Genomic DNA, 14,018 nt, shown 5'->3' with positions numbered 1-14,018 from the left:
CTTGGCAAGCAGAAAGAGATGATGAAAGCAGGTAAAAAGCCTCAGGTGAGGTATGCACATTTTCCCCTAAACGGTCAACAAGTCTGAAGCTCTGTAGCCTGAGTTGCATATTGCAGTTCCTTTTGTAGAATGGAGATCACATAATTTATCTTTTTTGAAACAACTGTGGTACGTTGAAAGTTATACAAGAATCAAAGAAAAAAATGCATGAAACACAGAAGGTGCTATGAGACTGAAGGAAAGGGAAACTTTAACAGAGTGGGTACAGTAGGTCTTAATTTCATTTTGAAACTGTTCAAATTGGGGTTGTTAAGGGATTTGTACCTGCCATCTCAGCAGACATGTGATCAGTTTCCTGATCTACTGCTGAACAGTCGCAATATCCCGAGGTTTGATCTCCTGTTAACATGTTCCCATTTCTAATCCATTCTTAATGCAAATCATATATTCAGACAAGAAAATTGGGGGAAAGACTTATACTCTGGCTTTGATTAAATTATGTGCTGACAGTGCTATTTTTCTAGAAAAAACGGAACTCACCATGAACACCTCCCTAGTTAGAATGGCAATGGTGCCCACCCGAGAGGTGCCAGAACTGAGGCCCAGCAAGTTCTGGCTGGAAAAAAGCCCTTTGTGCTGAGAATAAGTCTGAGGGCTATGATGTCTACCTCATATTGAAGGGAGAGCATTGTGTGCTTCTGAGCTTTGTATTACAAAGTAAGGAATGAAGAACTAACAACATGTATGTAAACCAGACCTGAGGGCTGCCATTGGAGCTGGCCATCTCAGTACTGGTTGCATTTGAAAAAGGTCAAAGCCATTTTAATCCTGGTAGTGGGGATCTCTAGCCGAGAGCAGTTTCACCCCATCTCCCTTACTCTCACTCACCCACACAATCACTAACCTAGGAATTGCTGTTGTGGCAGCAGGGAGACTGTAGCAGTGGCTGCTGATGCCTTGGCAGCAGTTGTTCTCTTTCATCCACTTACATGATGATTGAGACCAGGACTTTTTTTCAGCAAGAACTTGCTAGGGCTGAGTTCCGGCACCTCTCAGGTGGGCGCCATTGCCATTATAAGAGAACAAAGGGGTGTTCGTGGTGAGTTCCAGCACCTCTTTTTCTAGAAAAATAGCACTGATTGAGACTCACAATATGCCTTGGAAAGAAGTTGTAATTTAATGAACAGTGACACGCCTACTCTCCATTCTGAGCATATACATATGGTGATCATTATATCAATATTCTTTAATTCTTTGCAGATTTGAATTCCTTCAGTGTACAGTTCTGGCTCATTAATTTACTAGTCCCTACCCCCCCCCAAAAAAAACCATTCACAAGGCTACCCCTATTTCCCTCTTCCATCTGGTGTACAACAAAAGAGAAAATCAATTAAACTTGTCTAAAGATGGGGATATAAATCTCTTAAATAGCAATTGTATTTCCCGTAATACAGATATATTTATCATTAAGTAGATGGGTCATATAGTCACGGACAAATAAGCTTTTATTCTGCTTCTGCATTGATTTTTTTAAAAACCCTACCTCTAACCCACTGGCTTCCATTTATGTAAGAAAACAGCATTTGCCATCAAAGTCTTTCCTTGATATGAAACCACAGAGAAACAACCCATTAAGCTGAGTGACTCTCAGTCAAATACCACTCTGTCATGTGTAGTTTGTGCACAAAACATGGTTTCGTATAGTCGTGATTTGATAATAGGTTTGTACATTGTGTGATATTTTATAACCATTATCCTCTCTAATAGGTCAGACGCACTTTGCTGAAAATGTCTTGGTAGTGAGTGGAATTTAAAAAGCTGAAACCGATTCCAGATCTTGTTCATTTTGGAGAGACCCCTGGGAAGAGGCCCTCCTGCTGTAAAATTCCCAGATGCAAAGGGATAAGCCACAGTATGAAAAGCAGCATACCATCAAGCAGCTATAGGTTAATAGAGAGCTCATGCTATCTTCAATCCATGGTTCCTTTGGTTAAAAGGATCTCAGCTAGCAAGGCAGTGGGAAGCTTCTTTGCAAGTCAAAACCAAGACAGATCTATTGATCTGTTTAATTGGGGGGGGGGATATTTTTTTGAAATCATAAACTAATGTGGAGATGTGGCTAAAGATTTGAGAGAAACTTAAACCAACGGATTCATGCATCCCCTATTGCATGATAATTTGTGACCAGGTTGTCTCTGCCCTGGAAGAGCCACAGTTGGTTCATCCTCCTCAGCTGGCAAAAAGATCCTTCATGCCCTTGGGCATCAAGATATGGAGCCAGATCTAACGCCTCCTCCAACTGTAAAGTTGTCCAGTGAAAAACCCTCTCCAGAATGCTGCCTCCCACATCAGACAAACCAACAGCACCTCCATTTTATGTAGATTATGCTTCAGTTTATTAGACCTCCTTCAGCCCTGGTTTAGAGGGAACAATGGTCTGATTCAAAGTTGGGGCATAATTATATGTTAGGTGCAAATACATGTTGAGCATTGCCATTACTTTTAAAATGAAAAATCTGTTTTGAGATGAGAGATGTGGCATGTAACTGTTTCCCTACTCAGTGTTTCTTCATTCACAATTGTACCATTCCAACCAACTTTTTCCTCCCAGGGTTCCAAAAACCCCCACATATTTTCAGGTATTTAGACAGATTTGCCCAAACTGACACAGAAAAGTCATTTATTATTTGGTAAAAATTATCTTAAACCTCTTCTGCATCAATAACTGTCTGTCATGCCATCACTCAACACTGAGTGGGTTCCATAGTGTCAGACATCCAATTACTAAATTAATTGTCTGTATGAATAAATTGATGCTTTCCATTCTGATACATAAACTTGTTCATCTATATTCAAATGTAAGAATAATGCTATTTCTCTGTATGTATCTCAGTTACCAAATCAAGAAAAAGCCGAATGCGCTTCTGCCTAACTGGCCCAGATAGAACCTTTGCTGAAGTGGCAATAGCAGCATTTGGCTTTGGCTTTGGAACCATTTGCACTTAGCTGCATCTGCTCTGGAATACCACGAGAGCTTGTCAGTCCTATTTAAAGCCTGCTTTTTAGCAAACAGTGGTCTATAATGAGCTGTGTGCCCAGGGCATCCCAATTTATTTCCGTGGAGTTTTGCCAGTGCAACAGAGAGCAAGAACTTGTTCCAGATTTATTAAATATAAGCTGAATAAAAATAAATGAGCCATCAATATACACAAAGTATGCTCTGGTGCTCTTAGATCGCTTCAGGGAAACTTCAACTGTGCATTCTGGCCCCAGGTGACCTTTCGCTGTTGGGGTGGTACAGGCAGAGACTTGCCTTGCATCAACTAAAGCAGTATATTACTTTGGGCATGTGGGGAAAGAACCACAGAACACACCGATATGACGGTCCAGTATTGCACCAGTGCTAGACAAAGGGACTGTTCCAGTTGTCCTAAGGATGAGATGCAAGGGACCAGAAGTGGCACCACCTTCTCCACCCTGTTCCCATCTTTCCTCCCAGATCCTTGTGTAGGTGTGGTTGTTTAGGTAACACAAGGGCTTCCCTAGAGTGTTGTGGCAATGGCAGCAAGAGCTGTGCAGGACCAGTCCAGGAGATTTTGCTGCTTGTGGCAAACAATAGCCTCAGTGCTGTACCCTCTGCTGCGGGCACACCCCACCCTCACCTTTGCCATGGAGACGGAGGTGGGGGCATGGCTAGGGTGCACTCATCACAGCAGAGATAGTGGCAGGTGGTGGCAAGAAGGGCACTCCTCAGGCCCTTTTCGCGGGTGGGTCCACATCATGGGTGGTAGCCAGGGGCGCCAACCTGGGCCCCAGATTATGGGTACCCAGCAGCGCTTACAACATAACATGATGTTATGACATCATGTGCATGCGATGGCAGTGCCTAGGAGCCCCAGAAATCATGTCCAAAGGCCTCTGATGCGACTTTTGGGGCCTCCCAGAGCACTGGAAGTCGCACTAGAGGCCTCATGGTGTGGGTGCTGAGCACCCACCCAAAAAATTGTAGGTACCCTGGAACCCAGGGCCCCTTATAGTTGGTGCCAATGGTGGCAGCTCACAGAGCAAGGAAGTCAAGATGGTCATAAGACCTGTATGTAGAAGTAGAATTCTTGGTCAGGCTGTGAGTAACATAGATGCAGCAAAGCTGAATTGGTAGGATAGAACTTGAGAGAAGGGTAGAACTTGGAAAAGGGAGTTTTGGTTTTTATGGAAGGAAAGGGTTTTAGGAGGGATTCAGATCACAAGTAGCTTGATTGGCCTGAGAGATGGGAAAGGAGACAGGCCAGATACTGACAAAAAGAAGAAAACAGAAGCAAGGCATTTAAAATCAAGCTTGATTATATATGGAGAGTGCAACAAGATCTTCCCATCCAAATTGGTAGCAACTATTGTTTACTGATTCTAAATTGAGCAAGATGGTACTTCCTTTGTGCCAAGAATTATATAGAGATTTTTCTGCCAAAAGGTCCTCAAGTAACAGCTCTTGCATTTTCACAAACAAGGAACAAACCCTGATTACTAGATGAAAAGAGACTAATGAAAAAGGAATATAGGGAGAGGAAGGCATAAACTTAACTTCTGCTATGCAAGCAACAAATAGTAGTGAGAGTAATTAAGAACTGAGTCCACTGGCTACATGTGATAAATTATAGAGCAGTGGCGATTTGCTTTAAATGCGTTCCCTTAAGGGCTGTGTGAATCTATTAGTCAAGAGAGCTCATGCTAAATTGAGGTGAAATTCACCCAAGAATGTGAGATACAAAACTGGAATAGTTTGTGGAATGCTTATTTGGGGTTTTTCAATTGCTTTGCTATTTTTAGATTAATTTTCTTGGAGTAATTGCTCCATCTATTTCCGTTGTTTATGTTAGCTATCTGGTGATAGTCTAAAACCCCTCAATTTTACTTTGCCATCATTTGGCCTTTAGAAATAAATTGTTACCATCTAAACAAAGTTGTTCTGGTGCCCTCTGCATCTCCACTCTGCTGGCATTGTATGAAATGAGATTGAAAATCAGATGGGCTATTTGACCGATGGTTCCTTCCACCTGTAATTGAAACTTGACATCCTCTGAAACTGAGTCAGCAATGATGCACAAGATAGTCCAATTAAAGTCGTGTCCAGTTGCCAGAATTGTCTGTTTATTGAGCAGTTAGAAAGCACTCATAACTCACTAGAACCATTTCTCTGTCTTTTATCTTTGAATGACAGCTTGCTAAATAAGAGCATCACAGGCTGCTTTTATCATTTGCGCTGCAAATGAAGTTTTCAGCTCTGCAGCATCTTTTCACAGCTCTTTGCTTGCAGTTCAAAAGCAATGGCAATGATTGTTTTCTAACTGGAATTAAGGTATTACCGGTACCTCTTATTTCTAACTCAAATAAATGCCTTCATCATGAAAATATCTGATACTCAACAAAATAATAAAGGAATCCTAAGCAAAGTTTCTATAGCATGAATTAATTTTAAAGTTAAAACCCTTTGCACAGTGTTAATTAAAAAATCATATCTATATCTTGGACTAGATCCAATGTTCATCATAGGGCCTACTCTGAGTATATGACTTTATATTATATATTTTATTTTATATAATATATTATAAAATATATACAGTGGTACCTTGGGTTACATACCCTTCAGGTTACATACGCTTCAGGTTAAAGACTCCGCTAACCCAGAAATATTACCTCAGGTTAAGAACTTTGCTTCAGGATGAGAACAGAAATTGTGCTCCGGCGGCGCGGCAGCAGCAGGAGGCCCCATTAGCTAAAGTGGTGCTTCAGTTTAAGAACAATTTCAGGTTAAGAACGGACCTCTGGAACGAATTAAGTACTTAACCTGAGGTACTACTGTATTATTTTATATAATATATAATCTAAAGCAGGGGTATATACATTGTTTTCGTACCATGCTTTTGCTTTGTTAGTGTTTCTTAAACATTACGCCCATGTTCTTCCAGGATTTATTAAATCCCAGGAATCCAGTTTCCTGATGCCTAGAGATTTAATGTTGTTGGCTGGCAATTTTAAATATTTTTCCAGTCTGCAGTTTATGTACTCAGACTCTAGGTTTTTAAATATTAACGTCTTGTTGTTGTTTTAATTTCACTGTGTTATTCTCTAATTAATATTTATTAATTTACTTATTACTTTTCACACTGCAATAGGAGGCAAGTGTAAGAGCATTCAGGGATCCTCCGAAATCTAAAGCGGTGGCTCTGCTAGCTGAAATATACAAATGGGGGGGGGGGTCACAACTATAACAAATGAAGCATTGCAATCATTTGAGGGTGCAACCCTAAGGGACGTTGTCCCAGAGACCATAGGATACAATTGTCTTCCTCTCTCCATTAGTGGAAAGGGAGGTCTACCCTCATATGCTGCCTCAGGATGACATCAGAAATTTCCACTGCCATAGATACTGCAATGTCAATAAGACCCCAGAGGAGCTCTTCCAATGTTGTGTAATGGTTGGATTGGTTGATGCTTTGGATCTACTTGGACCCAAGGGCCTCTTGTTTCCTGGACATGCCCCACGAATGGGAGGAGTGTATTACCATTACCCTGAAACTGCAGCTCTCGTTTTCCATCCTATTGGAACCAATGGATGTGTGTGTGAGCAATTGGCAAAGAAAACAAACAACGTAGGAAAATGCCCCTCACTTTTTTACTGTTTATCCACTATGGACAACCCAATTTGGATGACTTTGTTAACTATATAATCAGCATCATCTACCGTCACCAATGAATAGGGAGATAATCCTAAGGAGTGCCCCACTGTCCTGATTCCCACTGTTAGGATCAAGCAGATAATTTGGTAATACAGCCTCCCTCCCTCTCTCAAATTCAGTTTAGTAGAGTCACAAGATCAGTGGTGGCTGGTGCATTAGAGTGAAAGGGACACTGCCCAACCTCAGTCTACCCTGAGCCAGACCCCAGCTACTTTCTTTCTTTCTTACAGCCTTTCTAGTGGGTGACCCTGTCTGTCAGTTTCCTCCTCCCAGGGGTGCTGACTTGAATAAAATATTGGGGGGGGGGCAGGTAGGCCCTGCCCTGCATAATCAATCACATGACAAGGTATGCACACACCATTTGAATGGCAATGCCCATCAACCTGAGGGTGCCCGGCCCCCTCAAATATTTTATCGGGGGCGCCAATAAGTTGGCTCCTATGCCTCTTCCTCAGTCTTAGTGGTGCTCCTTGTGGAACTCAGTAGGGAGGAGGATTGGGGCAGAAAAAGAATTGGTAGGTTCTGTTTGTAACTGACTCTGGCTCTTACTTGCTCTTGCTCCATACTTTCCACCCTACCAGTCCCAAAGGACACCAGTCACTACTGGACCAGATACAAAGAGGGACAATTTGGGCAGATGTAGCTTGTCACACAGAGGTTCAAAAGGGTGAATACACCAGTAGACCCTGGTTCTTGTCCTCCATTAGATCTGGTTGCCCCAAGTTTGGTAATTCTCTTTCGAAGATGCCATTCTACCTATCACTAGCACCCAGTACTAGGGCCAGAGCTAGTCAGAGAAGCTCATCAGAAATTGCTCATCCCATGATTTAGACCATGAGGCTGAATCATCTTTGACTTACTTCTCCTCCTGAGTAGCCCCTTCATCCTGAGGAAACCCCATGCCATAATGCCCCCCAAACACTTGTATGCCAATTTTGGACCTCCTAGTGTTGTTATTCACATTTAGTGCTCATAGAGTTTACTGAGTGCTTTAGGGCACAATCCACCCGGAATGGTACTGGAACAAGCTTTGAAGCAATAAGCAGGACTAAGGCTGTTTGCAAATTAATTTCATACGTTTTAACCAGGAGAAGCTCCATGTATGTATTTTTCCCATAAGTAGTATATTCTATCATAAATATTGGAATTAGTTAGTTATAAAGGGTTATAATGTGGTCAGGTTTTTGAATTGTGTTAGTGGGTTTCCTGAAATGCTACAAATTCAGCTAATTTTAAAGTGGCATTCGTAATACATAAAACATAATTACTTAAAACCTATAAATAATTTCTTGCACATTCTTTTTAACTTTGGTCTGTTTTTATCCACACTTCATTGAGTTTTAAATAAACAAACAGGAGTGCTAAATAAACAGGCATTTATTTTTAAGCTTTATGATTTTTTGTCATAATTTAATGAAGTGCTTATAAGGTGGTTGTGCCTGCTAACCTTTGGGTGGATGTTTGCTAGGATCAGTAGTTAGTACGCTGATTATATTTTCATGTGACTGCTTTAGAGTTTTGGTTGTTTGATTTCTCTTCATGGAACTAAGAGTTACATTGCCATTGGAAGTGGTAATTTGACAGCTGAAAACAAAGGACCCAACATCCATGGGGTGCATTTCTTAATTGTCTATTGAAATCATATATATTTGTATACACATACATATACATATATGAATGAAATAAGAGTGCAGTCCTAAACCTCTGTGTGGCATTTGCCCATTCTTTGGGGCTACGTTTGTATTGGGGGAGAGAAAGGGTTAATAGGTTGACCAATAAGAAAGCCCAGAGGCAGAGCCTACCTGATTTTGAGGCTCAGCCCAGAGGTTTTGACAGTTCGGTTGGTTCTTTTTGGGGGGAGGCGGGGAAGATAGAGGAGTCAGAGTGAGTTAGAGACAGGGACAAGACTGAGAGGGAATAGACTGGCAGTGTTTCGAATATATTTTAAAACTTGTTTGTGTTTGAAATAAACTTTAATCTTCATTGTTAATTCTACCTGACTGAGACTCAATACTTCACCGGGGAACCCTGGGTTTCCCCCCCACAAAATTGGTGGCAGCGGAAGAATAAAGTAGTGGTGTACAGGTCAATAGTCCGTGAAACGACTGGGGGCTCTGTACGAACGCCACACTCTGTCCCCAATGGTTTGGGCTGCCAAGACAAGGGTTGGGTGTAGGATAGCACACAATGTTTTCTCTGTGGGTCTCTGTCAATGGAAAGAAGAACTGTTTGAGGGAAGGGGCTGCAGCAAGCCCTGAAATGGAATTTCAGGAACATTAAATCCCAAAGATTCCCCCAAGAGGCTCCTCAGGCAAGTGATCTTAGAGCTGGCATGGCAAAATCAGAGCACCTTTCCCTTACCTTGTACCCCAACTGGCACAAACAGACATGGTTTTGGATGTGGCAGAGGATCCACTGCTCTTAACCTCCCGAACCCTTTTTAGGATTGCTCCATAAGTCTCACTTGAGTTTAGTGTGACATGCCCAAGTATCAGTGTGCATAGACTTGTACCCCAAGCCACAGGGCCTAAGGTCTGACTTGATATGACTGCAGCAGACCTGTGAGTTAGAATGTAGGGGATGAGGATGGTTTGGAGCAGTAGGTTGGAAATTAGCTCTGAACTCGCAGTTTCCACTTTTCTCCCCCTAGCAAATTTTCAGAACTTTTAGAACGATACTAAACTGTGTCAGGAGAAAAACAACTCTGTGTGTGTGTGTGTGAGAGAGAGAGAGAGAGAGAGAGACAGAGACAGACAGAGACAGAGACAGACAGACAGAGACATGGACAGACGGACAGACAGACATTAAGGCAAGTAAAGAATACAGAATAGAACCTTCTTCTTACCTGCAACATCTTCAGTTTAAAACATCTCCTACTTCATACCTGTTCATCGTGACCTGTGTGTAAACCCTGAACACACTGACTAGCAACTGTTACTGATTTTAGTGAGGCCAGCTTTTCCAGGCTTCCTGTCTCCTTTTGTGGATCAGTCATCGCATTTACATTTTCACTTTGATATACGAAAGATGGTCCATGTGCTGAACTGGCTTCTGCATATGAATCATCTTCACAGCTTTCAAAACACCATGGATAGGGATGGACAAATCCGTCAGCTTTTGTTTCTCTCTGTTGCTCATTATTCCAGCCTTCAGTTGTTCACATTTCATGTTCCAGTTCACGTGTTGTTTTGAAAAGTGTGAATTAGTTGGGTTTGCCTTTCAATGAGAAATGAATTGAATTTCTCCTCCAACCCTAGTTACAATATATTTTAATATACAGGGAAAACGGAGTCAGGGACCGATTATAAAAAACAACAACAACTTCGTTTTATTTTAATATGTTCAATTTTTTATGTGCCATCTATTTGCTTAAAAAAAAGTATCCATCTATTTTGTATGTGTCAGTTAAGAATCATATTACATGGTTAAACACAGTTAACCATAAAGTATGAATAGATTAAACCTCTCTCCATCGAGGTGTGGTCTTTGAAGATTTGGCATATAATTTGTATCAGGGATGGGGATCCGTGGCACTCCTGGTGTTCTCCAACTCCCATCAGCCCCAGCCAGCATGGCCAATGGTAAGGGATGATGAAAGAGTCCTTTGTCATATTGAGTCACCCATTATCTACATGGTCAAACACAACAACGTTATGAGGGCAAGAGAAATGGGGCTTGTTCGTTCATTACTGAACTGATAAGGCACAGGATGCAGCTTGGCCATATGTTTTTCTAGGAACAATTTGATCAGTGGTCACTTCAATTCTCTTCGCTTGACGACTCAGTTTCTCCGTCATTCTATTTACCTTGGAGAGTTAAAAGGATAGTGAGCCAACTAAGTTCTACTCAAAGTAGTCCCATTAAAATCAATGGGCCTGACATGTCCAATAAATTCTTTATCGTTGTTGTTGTTATTATTGTTATTATTATTATTATTATTTTATTGGTTTTACAAGATTTTATACATTTTAACTTTAACCATTTCAAACATTAAAATAAAAGGTTCTATTGAACCTTCGGACCTTCTTCCCTCCCTCCATGGTTTCCATATTCAAGATAACATTTTCTGCATCTTTTTCCTTTATCCATCTGTTAAATATCTATAGTTACCATACTTAATCCCACATTACAAGTGTCATAACATCCCTGCCAATTATTTTAACTGTTTACAGTGGTCTTTTAAGTAAATTAATAATTTATTCCAGTCTTTTAAAAATACTTGATCTTCCTGGAAGACATGTCCAATAAATTCAATAGGTGCAATTTGATGCTGGATGCAATCCATAATTTAAATGTATATTATCTTAGTCATACTTTTAATACTATTTTGACTTTTCTTTTTACATTTTGTTATGATAGGTTATGGTTATTATGACTAATGCATTTATGACTAATGATTAATTATGATTAATACTTTACTCATAGTATCAAGAAACTGACCTTCTTTTCTTATGTGTGTACGGAAATCCCTTGTAGCAAAACAAAAGAGAAGAAAAAATAACATTACATGGGTGAAACAAAACGTAATCTTTTCCGTAATGTTTCTGGACCGGCTCATGAGCAATATGTGAAGAAACAATAGCTAAGAATACATTGTAAAAAAGTACTGACCCCCCAAAAAACTTCTGATATTTCTTTCTTTGAGAATTTCCTTAGCAGTCTTAGGTCCAAGCAACATCCAATTGCCATAACAGCAGAAGCCTATTTTATTTTATTACTTGATTCATATTTTTAAAGGTGGTTACATAGAAATCCATTTATGTGTAGATTTGCCTAAAGCTTCTGGAAAATCTAGGTGCGCAAAGTCTTTTGGCTGCTGTCTTTTTAAACCAAGTATTAAAGTAAGGCGATATGATTTGTCTGAGACTGACAAATCCTGAGTGACTCAGCCATTACTATTGCTAGCATGTATATCAAAACTAGTTTCAGCATGGCTGAAATCAAGCAGGTGGGACCTAACTGGTCCCCTTAGTAAGAGACTGTGGGCAGCAAGTAAGAGTAGTGAGAAACAATTATTTTAAATAGGCATATTATATAATTATATAAACCTTTATTTAAAATAGTTTCTAATTTACCTTTTTAGTGCAAGTTATTGGAGATGGTGGTTGTTGAATAGTGGGTAGACATAGCAGACGACACAGCGATTTCTCCAAAGCAGCTCTTTATTTGTAAGCTGGAACAGAACTGAACAGCAAACAGCTCAGCCGGCCTGCTTTTATAGGCAGCCGGCTGTCAACATTGTAGCAACAACAACCCAGGGTTTCCTGCCTAAAATAACTGACATGGACCTGAGTGAAAACTATCTACACGATACTCCTGGTGGCCAGGGTGAGAACTTCAATACATAACACCCCTCCCCATCGAGATAAGGCGTTCATTACAATAGTAATGGTTTCCTTATATACAACACTACATGTAATGGTTCAATTAGGCACAAATCATATCGGTTACATTTCACATAATTCCATTAGACCAACGGTGTTACATGTCCAACAACATAGTCCATTAAATACGGTCTACTGGTCTTGTGGGTTTCCTGGGCGGAGAGTTCAACAGCTTCTGAGGCCGCGGCCTCCTCAATGGCTTTCTGCAGCGTGAGGTCTGGCTTGACGAGGAGATGCCGTTGCAGGCAGATGTCCTGGACCCCGCAGACGATTTGATCCATCAGGGCATCGTCTAAGTCTCGGAACTCGCAGTGCATTGCAGCCTGTCGGAGGGCAGTGGTGTAGTTGTTGTTTGACTCCCCCTCTGCCTGGTTCCGGTGGTAGAACGCATGGTGGGCAGCAATCTTGGATGGCTTTTGCGCGTAGTGGTTGCGGAGCTTCTCTTGAATCGTGTCCCACGGCTCTGCCTGGACTGCTAGAGGCGCAACCAATGCTTGGGCCGTCGTGAACACGTCAGGGCCACAAAGGCTGAGGGGAGGCCCCACTTCTGCTCTTCAGACCCTCTTGTCAGCTCATTTGCTTGGAAGTAGCAGTCAAACCGAGCGCGGTAGGAGTCCCATGATTCAGAGGCTGGGGCAAACGGCGGTAGAGGCACGAGTGAAGCCATGGTTCCAATGCCGACGTGGAGGCGATGGATGAAACACTGTGCTCTAGCCAGAACAGTCAGCTCTGCATTGGTTCTACACCGTGATTTCGCTCAGTGTTTCAGCTCCGTGATTCAGCTCATCTCAGAGGGTGGCTGCGTCTGGCTGTGCTCTGATGTCCATTGATCCCATCCTCATCGCCAGTGTTGAATAGTGGGTAGACATAGCAGACGACACAGCAATTTCTCCAAAGCAGCTCTTTATTTGTAAGCTGGAACAGAACTGAACGGCAAACAGCTCAGCCGGCCTGCTTTTATAGGCAGCCGGCTGTCAACATTGTAGCAACAACAACCCAGGGTTTCCCGCCTAAAATAACTGACGTGAACCTGAGTGAAAACTATCCACACAATACTCCTGGTGGCCAGGGTGAGAACTTCAATACATAACAGTGGTCACCTCTCAAGTGACGTCAGTCTTGATTATTTGGGTCTTTAAACCATGGTAGATGGGTGAGGCCTCCCACCTACCAATCGCCTAATATCACAATGTTATCAGATGGGGAAAAACTTTTATGGGCACTATGCCAGCTGAGAAACCTTATTTGCTTCTCTAGCTTCAGTGCAAGCCAGCAACCAAAATGAGCAAAGCTGGTCAATGTGGCTGGTGTCACAATATACGGAAGCTACTCTACTGAGTCAGACCATTGGTCCATCTAGCTAAATGGTGTCTACACTTTCACAGCTCTTCCTGGAGGCTTCAGGGATTGAATTTGGGACCATTTGCATGCAAAGCAGATGCTCTAACTTTGAGCTTTCCTTCCAGGTAGGTCGACCTCATGTCAGCTGCAGCTCCTGGTTTTACAACCGGGTTTGTAACAAGATCATTAATAATAATAATAATAATAATAATAATAATAATAAACCTCTTTGCTTTTTCTTGTACTTGTCCACAGGCAGCATTCCATATCTCTCCCATGTGTGTTTTGCTTGTTTTAGGCAGAAAGAATTTGCACTGCAATGCACATAATCTGCTGTTATTACTTACGTATTGCCTATCCTATGCTCGACCCTTTGCTTATTATGCTTTCAATCCTCCCTGTCTTTGTAATGCTGCACCAGTGCAAACTCCCCTCATGTGAATGGCACTCATGCTAGCACAAGTGTCTGATGATCAAACAGCAATTTATCTCCCTAAGGAGACCTATAATTACAACTAGGTCACTGTAAGGCCATACACAAGGCTACAGAACCAAGCTA

General features: G+C 41.6%; 1 long non-coding RNA gene across 1 annotated transcript; it reads left to right on the top strand.

The window, feature by feature from the left end:
* Positions 1 to 584: 584 nt before the first annotated feature.
* On the top strand, positions 585 to 8,127 carry LOC128417602 (uncharacterized). The gene is made up of 3 exons (XR_008331500.1): positions 585 to 3,507; positions 5,216 to 5,353; positions 6,171 to 8,127. It is a non-coding gene; the product is annotated as an uncharacterized LOC128417602 (long non-coding RNA).
* Positions 8,128 to 14,018: the final 5,891 nt, after the last annotated feature.

This window comes from Podarcis raffonei, chromosome 7, assembly GCF_027172205.1.
Source record: "Podarcis raffonei isolate rPodRaf1 chromosome 7, rPodRaf1.pri, whole genome shotgun sequence".
In the NCBI taxonomy this organism is placed as follows: domain Eukaryota; kingdom Metazoa; phylum Chordata; class Lepidosauria; order Squamata; family Lacertidae; genus Podarcis; species Podarcis raffonei.
Note: the sequence above shows the minus strand (reverse complement) of the source record. Positions and strands in the feature narration are given on the sequence as shown.